This window comes from Triturus cristatus, chromosome 12 (assembly GCF_964204655.1).
Source record: "Triturus cristatus chromosome 12, aTriCri1.1, whole genome shotgun sequence".
Lineage (NCBI taxonomy): Eukaryota > Metazoa > Chordata > Amphibia > Caudata > Salamandridae > Triturus > Triturus cristatus.
Window position 1 is genome coordinate 512,333,378 of NC_140595.1, and position 20,377 is coordinate 512,353,754.

Sequence of the window (20,377 nt, forward strand, 5' to 3'; positions counted from 1 at the left end):
GAAGAAAATAACATTTTATCACGTGCTCAGTATGGTTTTAGAAGGGGCTTAGGGACCGTGAAACCGTACCTTAATTTAAATCTCCTAATGGGCCAGAGGTGCCAATTATTCCATGTGCTTTGTGGATCAAAGCAGTGCCTTTAATATGGTGAAACATGACAAACTATGGACAGGTATGACTTCTCTAGGGGCCCCGAAGACATCATATCACTACATGTACTTGCAGAGTAATCTAATTTCAAGAGTACAATAAGAACCACAGGGTGAACTAACGAGATTATTTAAGATGTGCAGAGGAGTAAGACCGAGGTAATCTAGAGAGGAGTCTAAAAGCACTGTGATGTGATATATATATATCATATCAAAGTCACCCAGGCTTACAGAGTTATCTTAGCTAGGTTGGAAATGTTTACCATAGATTTCTTTTGATATTATTGTGATTTTCTATAATATATCACCTGGTGCCTTTCAAACAGCAACAAAGTGGGCCCATAATGATGTTAAATGTCCATGCAATAATACATCAACACAATCAGCTATGTTTGTAACCCTTTTTCGTAGTTTCTATTTCAAATCCAGAAGAAAGTATTTAAAGCCTCTGTTTTTATGTGAAGGCCTGTATAATTACCAGAAAGCATATCTGTTTCTGATGGATATGGATGACATCAAAGTTAGTTAAGTCTTAGCAAAAAAATCGACAAATTTAATAAGAATATGAAAGGGCTGTAGGAAAACTGATAACACTGTATTATTAATATGTGTAGTTCATCTCCTTTTTAGCACTGTGTACTCATGATTTTTTAAATACTAAATCAATTGGTAAGATTGAGATCAATGTTTATTTACTGTTTGCATTTGAACTAGAAACTTCATTTGAGAAATAATGAATTAATTTTAGGAATCAGATTTTATTCTTATTATTTTCACTTTATTTAGGAATAATTTATGTAAAGATGGTGGTTTTAGAGTTTGGGAATTTATTTTGAGGAGAGCAATTTCTAAGTCGGAATGGAGATTTGATCCATTTTATCTTCTCTACCTTTACTATGATGGATAGTTTTAAGATGTTGTGCTTTTATGGTTGACTTATGTTATAAACCAAATAATTTTGATTTGATTTGATTTGACTACAGAAGGAACTATTAATACTTCAGCTTGAATAGCCAAGCTATCTGTGAAACTACAAGACTACAATTATAAAGTGGAATGTGTACTGGGGGGAAGATAATGTTATCGCTGACTTTCTTTCCAACATGCCTAAGTAGTTGGTTGAGTGTAAAGTTGAACTTTGGACTGATCTTCAAGTTGCCTATGTAAAAGATTGTGGAAGTTCTAACATTAAGAAAGAGGAGTGGGACATTTAATATAAGAAAGACAGTTTGTTATTATATGTTACAACATTTCTACAGAAAGGATAGTCAACAAATTTCCATTGGAAGCAAGATAAAAGCCCTTTTGGGAAGTAAAAGAGGAACTCTGTGTGCAAGGGTAGTGCATTTGGAGGGGTAAAAGAGTTATTTCCCCCAAAAGTCTGGGTGTACTGATTGTTGAATTTTGTCACAAAGGCCATTTTGAAATAGTAAGAATAAACCAAATTGTAAAAAATTAATTGTGATGGCCAAGAATGCATATTGAAATTGAGAGGTATTTATGAAAGTTTTCCCTGTGTGAGAAGGCTGATAACTCTTTAGTAAAATTGAAATCTCCTATGGGAATGTTTCCTATAACAAAGCTACCTTGAGATTTTGTCACAATTGATATAATGGGTCCAATTGGAGAATCACATACATTCATCACTTTATAATGGAATTGTTCTTTAGTTGGCCAGTGGTCAAAGTCATGCAGAAAGTGGATACAAATCTAGTTGTATATTTTTAGAACAAGGTATTTTCAAAAGAGGCAATTCCTACCAATTTGTTAAGTGATAACGGTGTACAATTAATGTCCAACAAAGCAAAGGAATATTTTGACAGGCTAGGCATTAAACACAGAACAACATCTTTATAAAATCCAAACAGTAATGGAATAGTGAAGCACTTTAATATAGTAATTATAAAACCATTCAACTGTCTGTTACATGTGGTAGTGACTGGGAGACACAAATGTAGAACACTGTGTGGGATTATAGGGTGTCTATTTGTGAAGCCACATGATATTCTCAATTTGTTCTGATGAGTGGAAGAAACCCTAAGACTAAATATAATCCAGGGTGGATTTGGAATCCAGTGTGGTACATTGCTCAAAGGAAGACATACATGATAGAGTAGAATCTACACAGTTCAAAGGGAATAATTGGAATCATACCAAATGATATGGATTGCCAGGTTACAGTGGGCCAATGGGTATGAGTTCAAAAACCTGCTAAAGTTCCAAAAGGTGAAAGTCACTTCTATGAACCCATGGAAGTTGTGTGGTATTAACCAATGCGGTACATCTGACAGATAAACGAGTCTGGAATCTCAAGAGGATTGTAAAATGGCATGCGCCTACCTCATCTATATGTCATTCTGCTTATGGTTTTTGCGATGATGTATTAAAGGATAGTGTTATGGACTATAGTGTCATGTCTGACTATAGAAGAGTGTCCGACACATTGATAAATGAGTTGCCTGGAATCACACTGACAGGCCAAATGTCTTGAGTCCAGAAGTATCAGAGCGCTTTACATGAGGTTCCACATTGTTACAAAGTTACATCTGTTGCTAGAAAACATTTAAAGAGCATAGAAGATGAGATGAATGGAGCGTAGAAGGGTAGGGGATAAGGTAAAAGGGTAGGAGGAAGATTTGGCAGAGAGACGAAGGAAAGTCTGCCCAAAGTCCGGCTGGGTAGGTGACAGCTGAGGGGGAAGTCCACAGCCCATCTCCTCTTTAGCTATCAAGGTTGCTCCACCGGGCATCGGCCAAAATGCTAGCTCTCAACGGTCGGTGGCAAGTTCACAGATTCAATGTCCTGATGGGTGAGCCGGATGGGGGATATGCTCGAGGTCTGGTTGATGTCCACGTTTTGTCCAAGAGTATTAGCACATCATGGTACAGGACCACTGTGGTGGCCATCTTGGGGTCAGGCAAGGGATTCTGCAACTGGTGTTCCATTCAGCCTGTCCTCATTTTTATCTTTCCGCCATGTATACTCAGGGGTCCCTAGGAAATTCGCATAGCTTCTTCAGGTGTCTTCTGGGCTGTCTCAGTAGGAGACTCCTCCTTGATGCCTATTTAGCCGCCATTTAGGGTCCGGGGTGCAGGAAGAGATCGCCAGAGGTGAGGCAGAAGCAGGCTCTGAGGGGGTGAATGTTGCATGATCCCTGCGCACAAAGGCGGGGTGTTTGTTATGCAATGGAGCCGCTTGAGGCCAGTGTTTTGCCTCCCGAGGAGTAGAGTATTGCTGTGTTATAGCTCCCCAGAGTAACTGTACTTTCCTTTCAGGATATGCCGGTATAGCCTGGTCCGGTTATCATCTTCAAATGGCATAGTTCCACTGAGGAGAATGTAAGAGATAACTCCCAGAGCCCACATGTTCACAGAGTTTGTGTAAGGTTTTCGGACTAAGATCTCAGGGGCAATGTACTCAGGGGTTCCACAGATGGTTTTCATCAGTCATCCCCCTTCCTCCGAGCGCTCGCCAGGCCAAAATCTGTGATCATGATTTTGGCATCTATCCCAAGATGATAATACAAGAGCTTCTCGGGTTTTAAGTCCCTGTGCGTGATTCCTAGTGTGCGCAAGTACTTCACACCCTCCAAGACCATCTGGAGCACCCATGTAGCATCTCTCTCTGTGAATGGTCCTTTGGCAATAATCCAGTCAAACAACTCTCCACCAGTGGCCAGTTCCATCACCATGTACACCCTCTCCTGTGTTTTAAACAGTTCAATGAGCTGGAAAATGTTGGTGTGCATAGGAAGCTACCAACGGGTTGAGGAGGCGGAATAGCCATCGCCTATAAGGAACAGCTTACCTGCCGCCTCTTGGGCAACCCGCTCAAAGACTGTGAGAATGTTCTCTTCTCTACAGAATTCTCCCCACTTCTTGCCTTCACAGGCATTCTAATATACCGGCCCCCAGGACCAATAGGGTCCTTTAATAGCTCTTTGCTTGAGGCTACAATCAAATTAGCAAGCTCCTCGGGCAACTTTACGATTTTAGGAGACCTCAACCTTCATTTTGACGAGCCACAAGCCCCTAATGCCTGCGAGCTAACAAAAGATCTTCTATCCCTCAAACTCTCCCCAAAAATTAATAAGTCGACACACATAAGAGGACACCTGCTCGACCAAGCATTTTCTAACCTATCCGACTTGAAGGGAACTGAACCCACTCCATTACCCTGGACAGGCCATTTCCTTATAAAACTTCTCTGGTCTCCTCAGACAATTAGGCCCAAGGTGCAACCGTCCTGGACATTTGGTCGCCGTTGGAACAAGCTTCCCTTGGACAAATGGTCTCAGGAACTAGAAAAGAAATAACCTAGCACATCCCAATGTTCTGGACAGGCTAACGAGGACTTCCTCTGTTGGATTGAGTCACTTAATACGGTCCTTCCAAAAACCAGGATAAAGAAGTCGGCAGGGCCGCGAGACGCACCATGGTTCACACCAGAGTTACGTGTCTTAAACAGCAATGTAAAGTAAAGGAAAGACACTGGAGGAAAGACTTCCTACCGTCAAAAAAACAGGAATACAGATCATCTATTCTTGCCTATAAAACAGAATTAGGGAAAGCCCAAGCTTCGTATTATGGACACAGAATCTTAGCAGCACCCAACTCCTCCAGAGAAACTTTTAATATCATTAAAAATCTTCTCAAAGCCCCTCCCCCCAGAGCAGCCCCCGATATTTCAGGCAAACAGTGCAACAAACTCGCCGAATACTTTAGTAATAAAGTTCAGCTTATCCTGGAATCCCTCCCAACTAAGATCGAGGAAGACTCCCCCCCACCTCTATACGAATCTCCAAACAGAGTTCATCCTGAAAGATCTCCGACCTGTGACACAGGAAACTTTTAACTCCCTGTGGACCACGGTAAAGAGTGGCTCCCCGGCTGACCCGGCGCCACTGAACATCTTGAAACAGGTCACCCCCATCATAGCCCCGCATATAATAAGCCTGATCAACGCCTCACTTACCACGGGAATAGTTCCTCCCAGGTGGAAAGAGGCGAGGGTAAGAGCTCTTCTAAAGAAACCTAATCTGGACCCGACCGACCCAGGCAACTACCGCCCCATATCCCTTCTTCCAGCCATCAGTAAGATCACTGAGAAACACGTAAATGTAACTCTTTCAGGGTTTCTCGAGAATCATGGCATGCTCCACCCCTCCCAAACCGGCTTCCGTCCACGCCAAGGCACTGAGACCGCGCTACTGGCAGTGGTGGAAGAAAGCAGGAACATTCTGGACTCTGGAGGATCGGCGGCCATTATACTCCTTGACCTGAGCACTGCCTTTGACACAGTGAATCACCTGACTCTGATCCGGCATCTTAGGAATATAGGTATCAATGGCATGGCACTCCAGTGGCTATCATCCTTTTTGGAGGGTAGAACCTTCCAGGTTTTCAATGAAAGCACGGTTTCCAAACCCATACACCTGCCGAACGGGGTGCCCCAGGGCTCTTCGCTTAGCCCAACTTTATTCAACGTGTATATGTCCCCCTTGGCAGCCAAAATAGAACCTTACGGAATCCAAATTATCACCTATGCTAATGACACCCAGCTAGTGGTCGGGCTTACCCAAACCGAACAGGAAATCCACATCCTCCACTCCTGCTTGAATGACATCTCAAGCTGGATGGTTGACTCCCAACTTAGGCTCAACGGAGGAAAAACGTAGATTATGATCTTAGGTAACTCCCTCCGTTATAACCCCAGCCAGATGTGGCCATCACGTATGGGCCCAGCCCCTATCCCAAAATCAGAAATCAAGAGTCTGGGGGTGTGGTTGGACCAGGACCTCAGCCTCAGAAAGCAAGCCAGGAAAACAGCAGCCCTCTACTATGGCCAACTCAGAATGGCCCGAAAGGTCCTACCTCTCCTTCCATCCACAGCTAAGAAAGTACTAATTCAGTCATTAATCCTTTCCAGACTGGATTATGGGAACACCCTGTATTTGGGCGCTCCCATTTCAGCAATCAAAAAACTACAATCCGTGCAGAACAGTGCAGCGAGACTCCTAATGGGAGTCTCTAATAGACTGTCAGCTGAACTGGCCCTTCGCTCCCTCCACTGGCTACCGGTTCAGGAACAAATTAAATTCAAGTCCTTATGTCTAGTGCATAAAATAAGGCAGGGATTCGGTCCTCCGTCGATTTCCACCATGATTCGCCCATACAAAGCCAAGCGTAAACTCAGATCAGATGATCTGCATCTGACTGAGATCCCTAGGATTAAGAGGTCCAGAAGTGGTGGCAGACTCTTCTCTTATAACGCCGCTAAACTCTGGAACGCTTTACCTCTTCACTTACGTACCACCCCTGACCACATGACCTTTCGGAAGCAAAAAAAAACGTATCTCTTTCCTTAGCTTTCTGGTTCCCCCTACTCTCGGTTATTAGCGCTGGGATGCCTCCGGGTAGTCATGCGCTCTATAAATGCTTTTCCATTCCATTCCAAGCTAAGCTCAGATTCACACACTTCTCATCCTTCCCTGTACTTAGTCTCAATCATTTTAATGGCGTATGGCTGTTTAGAGCCTTTGTGCTCCGTCCACACGCACAACCCGACAGAAACTGCCCCTGCCAATAAGGGCCATAATGTCATACTTTGCAGTCACACGAGGATCAAATTTGGCACAATATTTAGTAACCTTGTTCCTGCGGGAATCAACATGTTTTATTTGGCTTGGTGGATGCCCACTGTGGTAATGGCTGGTGTGATGGGGAGGTGAGGGAGACCCACTTTTAAGGGGGATATTGCCCTTATCTATGATAAAGTGTTTGTATATGTCATTTTTGTGGGACTCGGCCTTTTTGACGAGATCCAGCTGAACATCTTCTGGTGACTCAGGAAGTATTTTGCTTGTCCCACAGCCCATCACTGATGAATGCTAATCATCCATGAAAGCCTTCTCTCAGGCAACACCAACATGACACTGGTTCTGGGAAAGCTGCTTCGATACCCTTTTGGTAACACAGGGAGCCTGTGAGTCCAGCAGAATGTCCATCATCCGCTGTTGATCATTTAATGGATGTCCATTCTTTACTTGTTGGTATGTTAGGTCAGGCTGGGGCGCCATTCTAGATTGTTGGGAAGGAGTTGAGCCCTGTGAGAGTGCTATGGCAATTGACTTGTGAGGACGCTTACCTGTTTGCATCTTTACCATATCAAATAAATCCTATGCTTGTGGATTTAATACCTAACATAGGGATTATAGAATTTCTATGTGAGGACTTCATATGGGAACGTTTTGTTTGAAATGCAGTTGTGTTGCCAATCTCAATAAGGGTTAAACGAACAGGGGTATTATTTACTTTTTTGTAAACATCACAAAACCCAAGTATTGTTTACTTTTTTTGTAAACATCACCGATGTTTTTGTTTTAATTTGTATTTATTTTTCAAGAGTTAGCCTCCGTATCAAGTGCAGTCTGAGAAAATCAAGAAACTGAATGCATCAATACATTTCATTATATGCCATTCCTACTGAGACTTCACTTTTTAATAGTTTTAGACATGTTTCTGATAATGAAACAATAGAAGTCTTCTGCTAGTGGAGCCTATTGACATTGTGTTCTTTGCAGCAAATTGCCAATGTGAAGATTCCGACACACATATCAAAATTCTATTATCTTTCTGTATTATTCCCATTATATTTCGCTTTCATGGATATTGTATCTTTTCCGATTAGTCTTGATTTATGTGTCATGATGCAGCCCACGGTGTACCTATTTCAAATGGTTCATAAAATAGAAATGAACTGTAAGAATTTAAAGAAAGGCATGTCCTCGAATAACTTCTCAGGTATTTTATACTAAACATGCATATCATACAATTCAAATTGAAATACAGATTTAAAAGTCGCTGGAATGCCAATATAAAAAAATATAAGAGCCTTCACTGTCAAAAGAAAGTTATTGCAAATTAATTTCAATTATTTTTCGTCATTTTCCTACACTGTCTTCTTTTTCTGACACAAATATTATTTAAAAAATGTCTTGTTCACAGGAGGAACAATGGCAAAGTTAACATTTCCTTTAAATACATTTCTGACTGAAACCAACATTTTAATTATGTTGTCTTCCACCAAAATCTGCTACATCTCCAGTGGTTTCCTTTAGTCAATTAAGGATTTCACAAAATTGAAGGAGGCAAGTAAAAACTGCTGTGTATCACAAATTACATTCAACCTCCATCAACTTTACCAACTCCTCTACCTTTTCACAACAGGTCTCCCGTCAGCAAACCGTTTCTTCTCTCTGACAGTACTTCTTGCTATGCTACATCCCACCATTCTTTCCTCACTATTTGTAAAAAGCTTGAGAGGAAGAAGCTAAAACCAACAAGGTTATCTGTGCTCTACAATAACAGCACTATTATCACTTAACAATAACAACCTGAATTAATTAAACGAATCATTAATTATTTGTTCACACATTTGCTGTGGTTTTCTGCCTTTTACTGTAAGTCAGTGTGTTTTACTTTTACCAAACAGATCCGGCACTTCAAGGTCCTGATTCGGTGTGGGACGTACATTTCTAATTCGTTTGTGAACCCCTGTTTGGGCAGGGATGGGAATTCCAAGGTGTACAGTCATTATTTTACCCCTGCAATTTTCTCTAGTTTACTTTTAGCAGGTAAAACCTGAAAGTTACTTGTGGGAAAATGTCCAGTAAATTCCCACCAATGCACAATTTTCTGTGATAAGCACTTGGGGCCAGATGTACGACCCCTTTTTGCGGGATGCAAACAGGAGATCCTTTCGTTTGTGGTCGTAAAAAAGGGTAATTGCATGTACAAATGCTATTTTGCGAGTCACTGACTCACAAAATACCATTTGTGACTCTCACTTTTAGGAAGGAGCATCCCTTCCTAATAGCGAGTCACCATGCCATGTACAATTGTTTTGCAACCGCTTTTGCAGCCGCAAAACACTCACAGTAGGTGGTAAACCACTCGCAAATGGGAAGGGGTTCCCAAGGAACCCTTTCCCCTTTGTGAGTATGTGAGAAACTATTTCTAAGAGCAGGCAGTGGTCCCAGGGATCACTGAATGCCCTTAAAATATTAAACTGAAAAGTTTAATTTTTCTTTTTTAAATGCATTTTGTTTTCCCTCAAGGAAAACGGGCTGCATTAAAAAAAAGACTGCTTTATTTAAAAGCAGTCCAAGACATGTTGGTCTGCTGACCCCTGCAGGCCACCATCCCTGGGAGTCAGAGCCATTCCTAATGGGGTCGCAAATGGTGGCTGCATCATTAATATTCATGAGTCATGCAATTTGCAACCTCATTAGGAATCGCGAACAGTGTCTGAGACACTCTTATGCATCCCAATTTGCAAGTTGCAAATTGCGACTCGCAAATGCGATGCAATTTGCATGTCCCAAATTGGTAGGTCGTACATATGGCCCCAAATTCCATGTAAGGTGAGTTTACTACTGTACCACCAACGAGCCCACTGGATTCAGGGTCGTTAAACACTGCTAAATGCGATTTGGATGCTGGCAATGTGAGGGTTACAAAATGTCCCCATACAATTACACTATAATTGAAGATGTCACACCATTACCAAAGGAAGAATTATTAGATGTTAGCCATTCCTTCCTGAAGCTATAATAGGCATTTTCAAACCCAATAGGTCTTGCCTTTTAGCTGCCAATGCAGACCACTTAGATGTGTTCCTTTTTGTCCATACTGTATCAGCAAAAAGAGAAAATAAATGCAAAGATTCATAAGCATGCATGAGTCATCGCTGACCGGCAAATCAGGATCTTCATGCATACACATACATGCATTATCACGCATCTGCACGTAGGCATAATGAAATGGCAGCCATTTTGAATTTTGCTATAATTTATCCTTTCAAGACAGCAAATGCCTATCTTGGACAGTTATATTACAACAATGTTAAGGGCACCTACCGGTTTTCTTTTTTTAAAGGAGTGGCCTGGTAGCAAATTGCATCTGCTGGACCCTCAACAAAAAAAAAGTTTAAAAAAACATTGATACAGAGACTGAGACTGAGGAGCAATGGTGGAGGCAGCAGGTCAGCTGGATGGTTTAAGCACCGACGAGTGACGGGAGCAGCTGTGGGGAGTGATAGTGGAAGTGTATGGGTGTGTAAAACTAAAGACACAAAACTGAGCTGGACTGGAAGGGGTGGGAGAGCAATGAACAACTGAAAGGGAAGGTGAGCAATGCAGAGAGTACAGGAGTGGTTTGAGTGCAGAAGTATATTCCGAGGGAGCAGAACAAGAATAAAGTAGTCCCATGAATCAAAGCAGTGGAAAGCTAGAAGCTTTTCAAATAAAAAGGATGACAAGGAAGCTATACTCCAGGGGAGGGACATGCACAAAAAAGAAGGAAAGTCATTGAATGGGAGTCAAGCAAATGAGTAGGCCTGTACAGAGTTTGCAGAGTTCCTCCTCCAAAAATCTCCACCACGTTACGCGGAGTTCCGCAAGTGGCAGAGCGGTTTTGGTCATGCTGGTCGAGTTGATCTTTAGCACTGGGTGTTTGTACAGAGCAAATAGCACCATGCACATGAGCAGCAGTTTTCTCAGCACGAACAGAAGGTTTCTCAACGCGAGCTGCCGCCACCATCTAAGATCGCCAATGTTGGGAAATCTGACCACCTGCATTGAGAAATCGCGGCAGGAGGTGAAATTTCATTACTCACACTCGCCAGCTTGATGTTGGAACATGGAGGGGAGCAGAGTTTTTCAGAACTCTGTGTGTTCTGTGGAGTGCAGAAAACTCAGCGAACGGAGCGGAGTTCACCACCCCAAGGCCAACTAATGAGATTGACAAGAGATCCAAACAATTGTAAACAGTGAGTTGACCCAAATCCCAATGTAAGTACAGAGCAGTTTGTAGGTGACACTTGAAAAGGATATTTACAATAAGTCTAAATGGTCCGATTTTATTTATTTTTTTAAATTTTTTATTGAAGTTCTTGTGTCAAGGTTACAATTGGAGAATAACATAAGTTGGCTAACACAAAGTAAGGATACAAAATAGAATAGAGAAAATTAATTACGAAATGCAAAAGTCGAACATTACTCAAAATAGAAACTCCAAATTCTGTTGAACTTCCTAATCCCACCAATTCGCTGTGCATATCGCATTTCACTCTTTCTAACATTCCTAATTTTTTGAAGACAGGCATTAAAAAGAGGAACTTGAATTGACTTCCAGTTCTGGAGCACCAAGGACCTTGCGACTGCCATTGCAATAAATAATAGTTTAACCATCTGTTCTGTCAAGCCAAGATCAGAATCGTATCCGTACAATACTAATTTAACATTATAAGTAATCTGGATCCCACAATACTTTTGTAAATATTCGAATATCTCGTTCCAAAAAGGCACAATTTTAACACAGTAAACTATAATGTGAGAAAAGTAAGCAGGAGTATATTGCTGGCATCTAAAACAGGTGGCAGTAGTATTAACAAACATTTTAGCAATGGCAGCAGGAGTACGATAAAGAAGCCATTTACTGAAGAACAGCATTCTTCTCCAATTAGACCCTCGAAGAACACTAAAATTCAGCTTATTTATGATTTTCCAAGTGTTGATAGTAAGTACGTGATTCTCCTGTTCTTGCCATTTTTTAATTGCTTTCTGGCTCAGATCAACCTCAATGTATTGAGCTAAACAACGTTTCTATGCCCCTGGCTTCCTCGTCCTAGAAGTCATAAACAAATCGTCCCATAACTGATTCGAGGAACCAATGCTTATCGGCTCCACTTGTACCAACATTTTAAAGATCGAAACATACGAGCCTAATAACTTAAAATGCCCTGGAATAATAAGCTGCATTTCTCCAGGTAACAGCCATGTCCCCTCCCTTAAAAAATCTGACAGAGAGTAAAATCCCAGACGTGCCCATTGTAGCGCAATATCAACTCCAATTTTCATTCCCATAAAAATGAGAGCATTTCTTAAGGGGGTTCTAATATTGAATTGCGGGAGAGAATATCTCTTAAGAAAAACATCACGACGCTTAAAGAACCAAAGCATCGTCTTATATCGAGTGAGTTTCGGTAATTTAGGAATATGTAGCGGAGATGGGATCTGAGCCTCATAACAAATTCTGTCAAAAAAGAAATTAATAAAAACATTTGGGGTCTGCATTCCAGATTTAAACCGCTCTAGATATTGGGCGAAATATGCGCTATAATAATCTCTAACATTGGGTACAGCTAAACCTCCCAATTCAGTGTCGGCATAAAGAGTCCTCATTGCTATCCTGGGAGTTTTTTTTGCCCATATAAACCCTGAAAATAATGATTCCACTTTTGAAAAAAAAACACTGGGCAAAAAACAAGGAATGGCAGAAAATAAAAAATGAAATAGCGGAAGAATGGACATTTTTATAAGTGCCACCAATCCCAAGATGGAAAATGGCAGCGAGTCCCATCTAGTAAACAAGGATTGAACCTTGCGTAGAAGAGGATCAAAATTCAACATAACTAAATCGGAAACCAAAGTAGAGTACATAACTCCTAAGTACCTCTTCGGTCTTGAATTGATACAGCCAAGTAAATCAGTGTGTAACTCCACCTCACCCCCACCACAAACTAGTATTTCCGTTTTTTTTAAATTAATTCGATAACCACCCAAATCTTCGAATTCTTCAAAAAGCTGAAGAACAGCAGTTTGAGATTGAATATCCGTCTTAATCAATAACAAGATATCATCGGCATATAGTTTAATTTTTGCCATGGAAGGGATAGGAGGAGAAATACTCACAGATTCACGAATAGCTGTAGCTAACGGTTCAATAAAAAAAGCAAAGAGAATAGGGGACAAGGGGCAACCTTGCCTGGTGCCCCGTTGAACCGATACTTTGCCGACCATAACTGAATTAATAATTATATTGGCTTTGGCACCCATGTACAAATTCTGAATTAAACTAATAATCTGTGGAGGAATTCCAAAGTGCTTTAAAATAACAAATAAAGTTGTCCATACCACCAAATCAAAGGCTTTTTCCGCATCTAACAATAGAATTAAAGCAGAGATTTTGTTTGTCTGAAAATAATCTAAAGCCTCAGTAAGAAAATGTGTATTAGTAGCTAATTGTCGGCCTGCCACAAAGCCATTCTGATCCGGATGAATAAGATCCTTTGCAATGTAATTGAAACGTATTGATAATAATTTAGTAAGGATCTTATAATCAGTGTTAAGTAATGTGATAGGCCTATATGAGTTAGGATCTTTAGGATCTAAATGGTCCGATGTATATATTGAATGGTTTATTGGTGGATTACGGGAATGGCTATGCTCCACCAAAAGAACACCTCTCTGACCCAAGGTAATACAAGTGTTAATGTTTTCTACTAAACCACACAAAAGCTACTCAAATGTGGCTTTGCATGTCTTTTGCATCAGACTGCATTGTAGGAAAGGGCCCCTGTTTGTCATAGTTACCCCCACTTTTTGGCAACGTTACTGATGCTTTTTCACTGATGTGCACTGGCTCCCTGCTAACCAAGCCCCTGTGCCAATGTTCTTTCCCTACAAATATGGTAAAATGGTCTTATTGTCACACAATTGGCACACACTTTGGCAATTTTCAACTGCAAAGTCCTTTTGCATACACCTCGAAGTAAGTGACAACAAGTCCCTTTAAGTCACTATCTTTCTTTCTGTCTCCTACTGGGCATGCTCTGTGGAAGTGAAGAACCCTCATTTGACTATAGCTTTCTTTTTTAATTAATACACTATTTTCCTTTCTTCTTCACACGGGTGTGATTCTACAATTTTTGTTCAAAGAGTACATGGTAATTGTTGTTCTTTCCATGTTTTCTTAGGGGTCAACCATTTTTATTAATAGTCCTGAAATGGTCTAGTGGACAAAAGCCTAAATTAAACCGAAACATCGATAATTACACCTCTTTCTTTTTTATTGTTGTTTATTCATTTAAGAAAAGGTGCTCACAATTGTTACTAGGAAGGACATTTAATTGTATATAGCTGTAACTTCTGGTTTCATTGTGTTACATAATGATTTTGTACCCTCTACAAAACATCTTTTCTACAACAATGTAAAACTCTTTTGAATACATACACCCATGTTTCTATTATGCTTTATGTTTATACAAGATATATGCATGTGGAAATAAATGCAAATAGTTTTTGGATATAAAACATTTACTGCCAAGCAAATTGAGATAGCCTGTCAAGATTGAATGTATGAATTGATCTAAGTGTTTAGTTTAGAAAATCCCTTGTAGGTGTATTTACCTGCTAATATTACTCGCCCAAGCCATCAAGGGTAGATTGGGTTCCCCATTGGTGTTGATATCTTCGCAGTATAGAGCGCAGCATAAGAGGTAACACCTTTAAATACTGCATCATTAAAGTGGATTCATGTCAAGAATATGTGACATGTTAAAAGCAGAGGGATGCAGTTGAGGAACAAGAACACATCACATTAAAATAACTTACAATAACAGAAAACCAACAAAACACACTAACAGAAAATGATCACAGAGCAAACACAAGGCTCACAACGCAGCAGCACAACAGCCCACGCAGCAGGACACATGATTGACCCCGTCTATTCTCTGACCAGCAAAAACGTACCTCCAGCCACACCTCCGAACTCCTCTGAACCAACCACCACTACATTAATTTCGCCTTCACCAAACCCATCATACACCACCACACCCATCGCCCCCACTGACTTAACTAGAATAAGGTCGCCGAAGAACATCTCACCACCTCCCTTAGCAAAACCACATCACCGACATCCACAGATGCCAATATCACAGCACGCAACTTCTACCGATAGATCTACAACCATTCCGACACACTGGCACCTCTCAAGAAAGCACCCGGCAAGCAATATCTCAAGAAAGCCAGTTGTTTCACTGCCGCCCTCCATGAGTCCAGTCGCATCTGTAGACGGTTTGAGAAGAGATGGAGAAACAACAAAACCCCGGAAGTCCACGCAGCCTTCAAAGCCGCTGTCACTGCACACCACCTCCTCTTCAAAACTACAAAGAAAATAGCCCTCCAAAACAGAATTAATGGTAATGCACGCAACAGCAAAGAAGTCTTCGCCATTGTCAAGAAGTTCACCAAACCTAACAGCAGGACCACAGAAGTCCCACCCTCCCAAGAACTCTGCAACAAACTTCTTCCACCACAAGATTAATCAGATCTATGACAGCTTCGGCACCTAAGACCCACCCATCACTCCCGCCACCACTACACGTCACGACTGCTCAACTGGATGCTGCACACCATGGATGATACTCTCAAGATCATGAGGAGCACCCTCGGACCCATGCCTGAACCAGATCTTCAACAGAGTTGCCACCTCCATCGCCCCCGAATTCTGCCGCAACATCAACTGCACTATCAAGACCGCCACCTGGAAACATGACTGGAAACATGCCGAGATCAACCTCCTGCTAAAGCAACCTCCCGCTTTCCCGACAGGCCTCAAGAATTTCAGACCCATCTCCCTGCTCCCCTTCCCACCCAAGTCTTCGAGACGGCCAAAGCCCAACTCTCCAAGTTTATCAAAGCCAACCACACCCTGGACTCCTCTCAATCTGGTTTCTGAAGCAACCACAGCACCGAGACCGCCCTCCTTGCTGCCACCAATGACAACTGCTCCCTCCTTGACTGGAGAGAAACAGCGGCCTTCATCCTCCTGAACCTCTTGGTCACCTTCAACATCATCTCCGACTGCACCCTAAGCACAAGAATCCATGACGCCGGCATCCATGACAAAGCCCTGGACTGGATCCATTCCTTCCTCAGCAGTAGAACACAGTGAGTCCAACTACCACCCTTTCTCTCAGAACCCATGGAGATCGGCTGCAGAGTCCCCCAGGGCTTCTACATGAGCCCCACCCTCTTAAATATCTACACGACCCGCTCGCAACCAAAGCCAGGAATCACAGACTCAACAATGTCCCCTACTTCCACGATGGTATGAAGGCCGTCAATACCTGTATTAGAGACAGGTGCCTCAAGCTCTACTTGGATAAGACCAAAGTCCTCACCCTGGGACCCAACACCACTTGGGAAAAGTCTTGGTGGCCCACCGTGTTAGGAACCCTCCCCACACCCACGGACCACGCACGAAACCTCAAAATTATACCGGCCCCCTCGCTAATGATGAACCACCTTCTCCTCATCATGCTTTCACACTCTTCACCTGCTTTGAAAGACCTTCGGATGGATCCCCACTGAGGCCTGAAAGATGGTCACCCACACACTCATCAGCAGCAAACTCCACTACGGCAATGCACTTTATGCAGGCACCACCCAGAATCTCGTCAGGAAACTACAGAACGATCAGAACACCACCACCAAACTAGTCGTCAACATCACCAGTGAGACCACACCTCCAAACACCTGCAAGAACTCTACTGACTCCTAGTCAACAGAAGAGTCACTATCAAGCTCCTCACACTTGCCTGCAAAGCCCTCCATGATGCCAGACCTGCATCCCTGAACCAACACCTCTCATTCCACGTTCCCACCAGACACCTCCGCTCCGCCAAACTGGCTCTTGCCACTGTCCCTCAGATTTGCAAGAACAGGACCGGATGAAGATGTTTTTCCTACCTCGCCACCAAAACCTGGAACACCCTGCCTCTCCACCTCAGGCTATCCCTGTCACTGACCCAATTCAGGAAGGATATCAAGACCTGGCTCTTTAACTGAACCTCAGTGCCCTGTAGGACCTGTTGCCCCCCACAGTGCCTTTAGACCCTCATAGGTGAGTAGTAACGCTTAACAAATTTTTGATTAATTGATTGAGAAGAATGTAACTAACAATGCAAAGCCGCAAAATGCAACTGAGCAGTACCACACAAAAAACACAAGTACAAGATAAATGTATAAAATATGACAGCACCATACCAACAAACAACAATGCACCAAATCATAACGAGAAAAACAGCCCAACACTAAATAGCCATTCAAAAGAATCCCAGCACATTACAAACAATAAAATAACAACACAACTTAAGAACACAAAAAAGTCAGCTAGAACACAAAAACAAAAACACACTACAATTATGTTGTGTTTTATGTGCTGATGTTGTGTTTGCATGTGTTGCATTTCAGTGTGTTCTTTTGTGTAGTTCTTTTGTGGTATTGTTTTATAGTATTTTGTGTGTGTTGTTGGATTTTAGTCTGTTGTATTGCTGTGTATTGTGATGTATTTTTTCATTGTGCTGTGTTATTTTGATAGTATGCTATGTAGTTTGATTTAGTTCTGTCACTGTAGTGTATTGTTGTTGCTTTGTTACCGTGTTTCATTATATGGTTGTTATGTTATGTTTTGGTTTGGTTTGTTGGGCTTTGTTGTGGTTGTTTTGTGCTGTTGTGCTGTTGTATTGTGTTATCTTGCTCTGTAGTGCTGTTACACTTTTTTATGGTGTTGTTGTGTTGGTATTTTAGTCTGTTGTGTTCTTCATTTCTTTCTTTAGTGACTGGAACAAATGTTGCTAAGTTTCTAGCCTGAAGGAGCATACTACACAAAGGTTCCAGTGCACATAAACAATTACTTTAACCAAAGATGGTAAAATCATATTGCCACAGCTTTACGTCTTTACATGGGCCCAACCACACTAAATCCACATCATACTATCATTTGAACTGTTTTTTACTTTGTTAGCCACAATAACTGTCAACAGCAGTTCATTTTTATGTGTAAAATGTTATTTATAAAAAAGCCACTGGACCAATTCCAAACATATCACTTGCCGTATGATGCTAATATCCAGCATTTTGCAATGTAATGCTGACAATTAAGCAAATATATATGCCAGGATTTACCACTGGCTAATTCAAATATGACTAACAGAAATTTGCTTGCATAATAAGGTGAGTACTGCTGACGAATTTGAATACTGCTGACACAAACTGTTTATCAGGCAGCACCAAGCCTTAACGCGGTGTTTATTTGTTTTTAATTTAGAAAACAAAATACAATTATATGCCAAATAGAAATCTAGCATAAGGTGATATCATTACAGCAGATATCAGATGATCTCAAAAGGTAGAGAAGGGCTATGATTAAGATTACAGGGATATGTTGAAGTTCTCATTGCAAAGAATCAAACAGCATGGTTGTTAGAAATGGGGGTCTCTTGTTGGCAATGGTTTGCACCTTTATCCAAGTAGAGACCCTTCTCCTAGTCAGGGTAAGGGGATACAATTCTAAAATAACCCCTGCTCACCCCCTTGGTAGCTTGGCATGAGCAGGCAGGCTTATCTCAGAGGCAGTGTGTAAAGCATTTCTGCACACATACAGAAATACAGTGAAAACACTACAAAGGGACACCCCACCAGTTTAGAAAATAAGTAATTTTCATCTAAAACAAACAAGACCAAATATAACAAAAATCCAACATACAATCCTGTAAAAACAGTTACTGTGAAAAATAACTTCAAATTGCAGGCATAATGTGATAACACAGTTCTTCCGACTTGGTAGCTCCGTTCAGGGCTACCGCAATACTGAACACAACAGAGTTTGCCAATTCCAGCTAACCCAGTCGGTAAGGGTCAGCTAAAGCGTTGACAGACTCAGAGACAGTACCTTTCTTCTGCGGCCAATGTGCTGATGCGAGTGGGTCGTGGCAATCATCGCGGTTGCGATGTGAGATGGAAGCATTACAGCGTGCCGTGTCCTTGCTGCTCAGTGCAGGCAGCTGCTCGTTTATGGAGTAGTGGAGAACAAGGATTGCGTTGCAGGGTGAGACGGTGCTTGATGCGGTGCTGGCAGGCCACCGTGTGGTGACGGAACCAGTTGATGTTTGATTCGGGCAGCAATGGAGTCAGTGACGTCTGTGCAGTGTGTAGCGAAGTGCGGTGCCCAAAGGACGCAGTGCAAGCAGCAGCTCATTGACGGAGTCTGTGAAACCAGGGCTGCGTTGCAAAGCTAGGAGTGCTCTCTGAGGTGCCTTCAGGACTCGGAGTCTGTGATGGGCTCAGCTGCTCTTTTGTTCTGCAGTGACTGGAACCAGCAGAACCAGAGACAGTGCCCAGAAGGATGGTGAGGTCTTTGCTGTTCCAGAGACCTCTTGAACAGGGGGCAAGCTCCACTTCAAGCCCTTGGAGATACTTTCTCAAGCAGGATGCACACACAGTTCCTCTCCTTGGCAGAACCAGCCACTGCAGGCCAACCCTAGACAACACACAGCAAAGGGGCAGTACTCCTCCTCCAGTTTCCCCAGCTCTTCTCCTTGGCAGAGGTTCTTCTTGAAGTCCAAAAGTGATCTAAAGTTCTGGAGTGTGGGCCCCAATATTTATACAGCAAAATCCTTTGTTCTCTGGTGGCACTCAGTCAAAACCGGTTCTGTTGTCTCTGGTTCAGCTTCCTACCAGGAGGTGGAGACAGCATTGTTTAAGGGAGACCAGGCCAATTAAGGTGAAAGGAAATCTCCTCTCCCTACTCTAAATGCAGCCCAGGTCTATTCAGCCCATGACTCACCCTGGAAAGGCAGGACACACCTAACCCCCCAAGTGGCTGTCTGAACAGAATGCACATCCCCAGACCCGGCACACCAAAGCCAGACAGTCAATACACATCCTAGCAGAGGCACACTGGATGGCTAAGCAAGAAAAGATCTACTTTCTAAAAGTGGTATTTTCAAACCCAGAATGTAAAAATTACCCTTACTAAAGGATGCATCTTAACATTCTGAGTTCAGGCATACTAAACTTTATTTTCCTATCTTGTTCTCCTGGGCAGTTGTACTTTCAATATGCTATAAGCAAACTCCCATGCTATCCTATGGGACAGATAGCCTTACAATGGTGAAAAATGAAATTGGCAGTATTTCTCTATCAGGATATGCCACACACATCAGGGAATGTCCTACCTTTCACATATACTGCATCCTGCCCACAGGGGTACTTTGGGCCTTCCTTAGGGGGGACTCACATGTAAGAAAAGGGAAGGTTAGGGCCTGGCAAGTGGTTGCACTTGCCAAGTCGACTAGGCAGTACCAAACTGTGCACAGACTCTGCAGTGGCAGTCTGAGTTATATTTACAGGTTGCTTATGTGGGCGGCACAATCAGTACTACAGGCCCATTAGCAGCATTTGATTTCCAGGCTATGGGAATACACAGTGCACTGTACTGGGGACTAACTAGTTAATCAAATATGCCAATCATGGAATCACTAATCCAGAACAACAATTTACAGGGAGCACTTGCACTTTGGCACTGAACAGCAGTGGCAA

General features: G+C 42.2%; 1 pseudogene; it reads right to left on the minus strand.

The window, feature by feature from the left end:
• Positions 1–377: 377 nt before the first annotated feature.
• On the minus strand, positions 378–7,027 carry LOC146776165 (serine/threonine-protein kinase H1-like; annotated as a pseudogene).
• Positions 7,028–20,377: the final 13,350 nt, after the last annotated feature.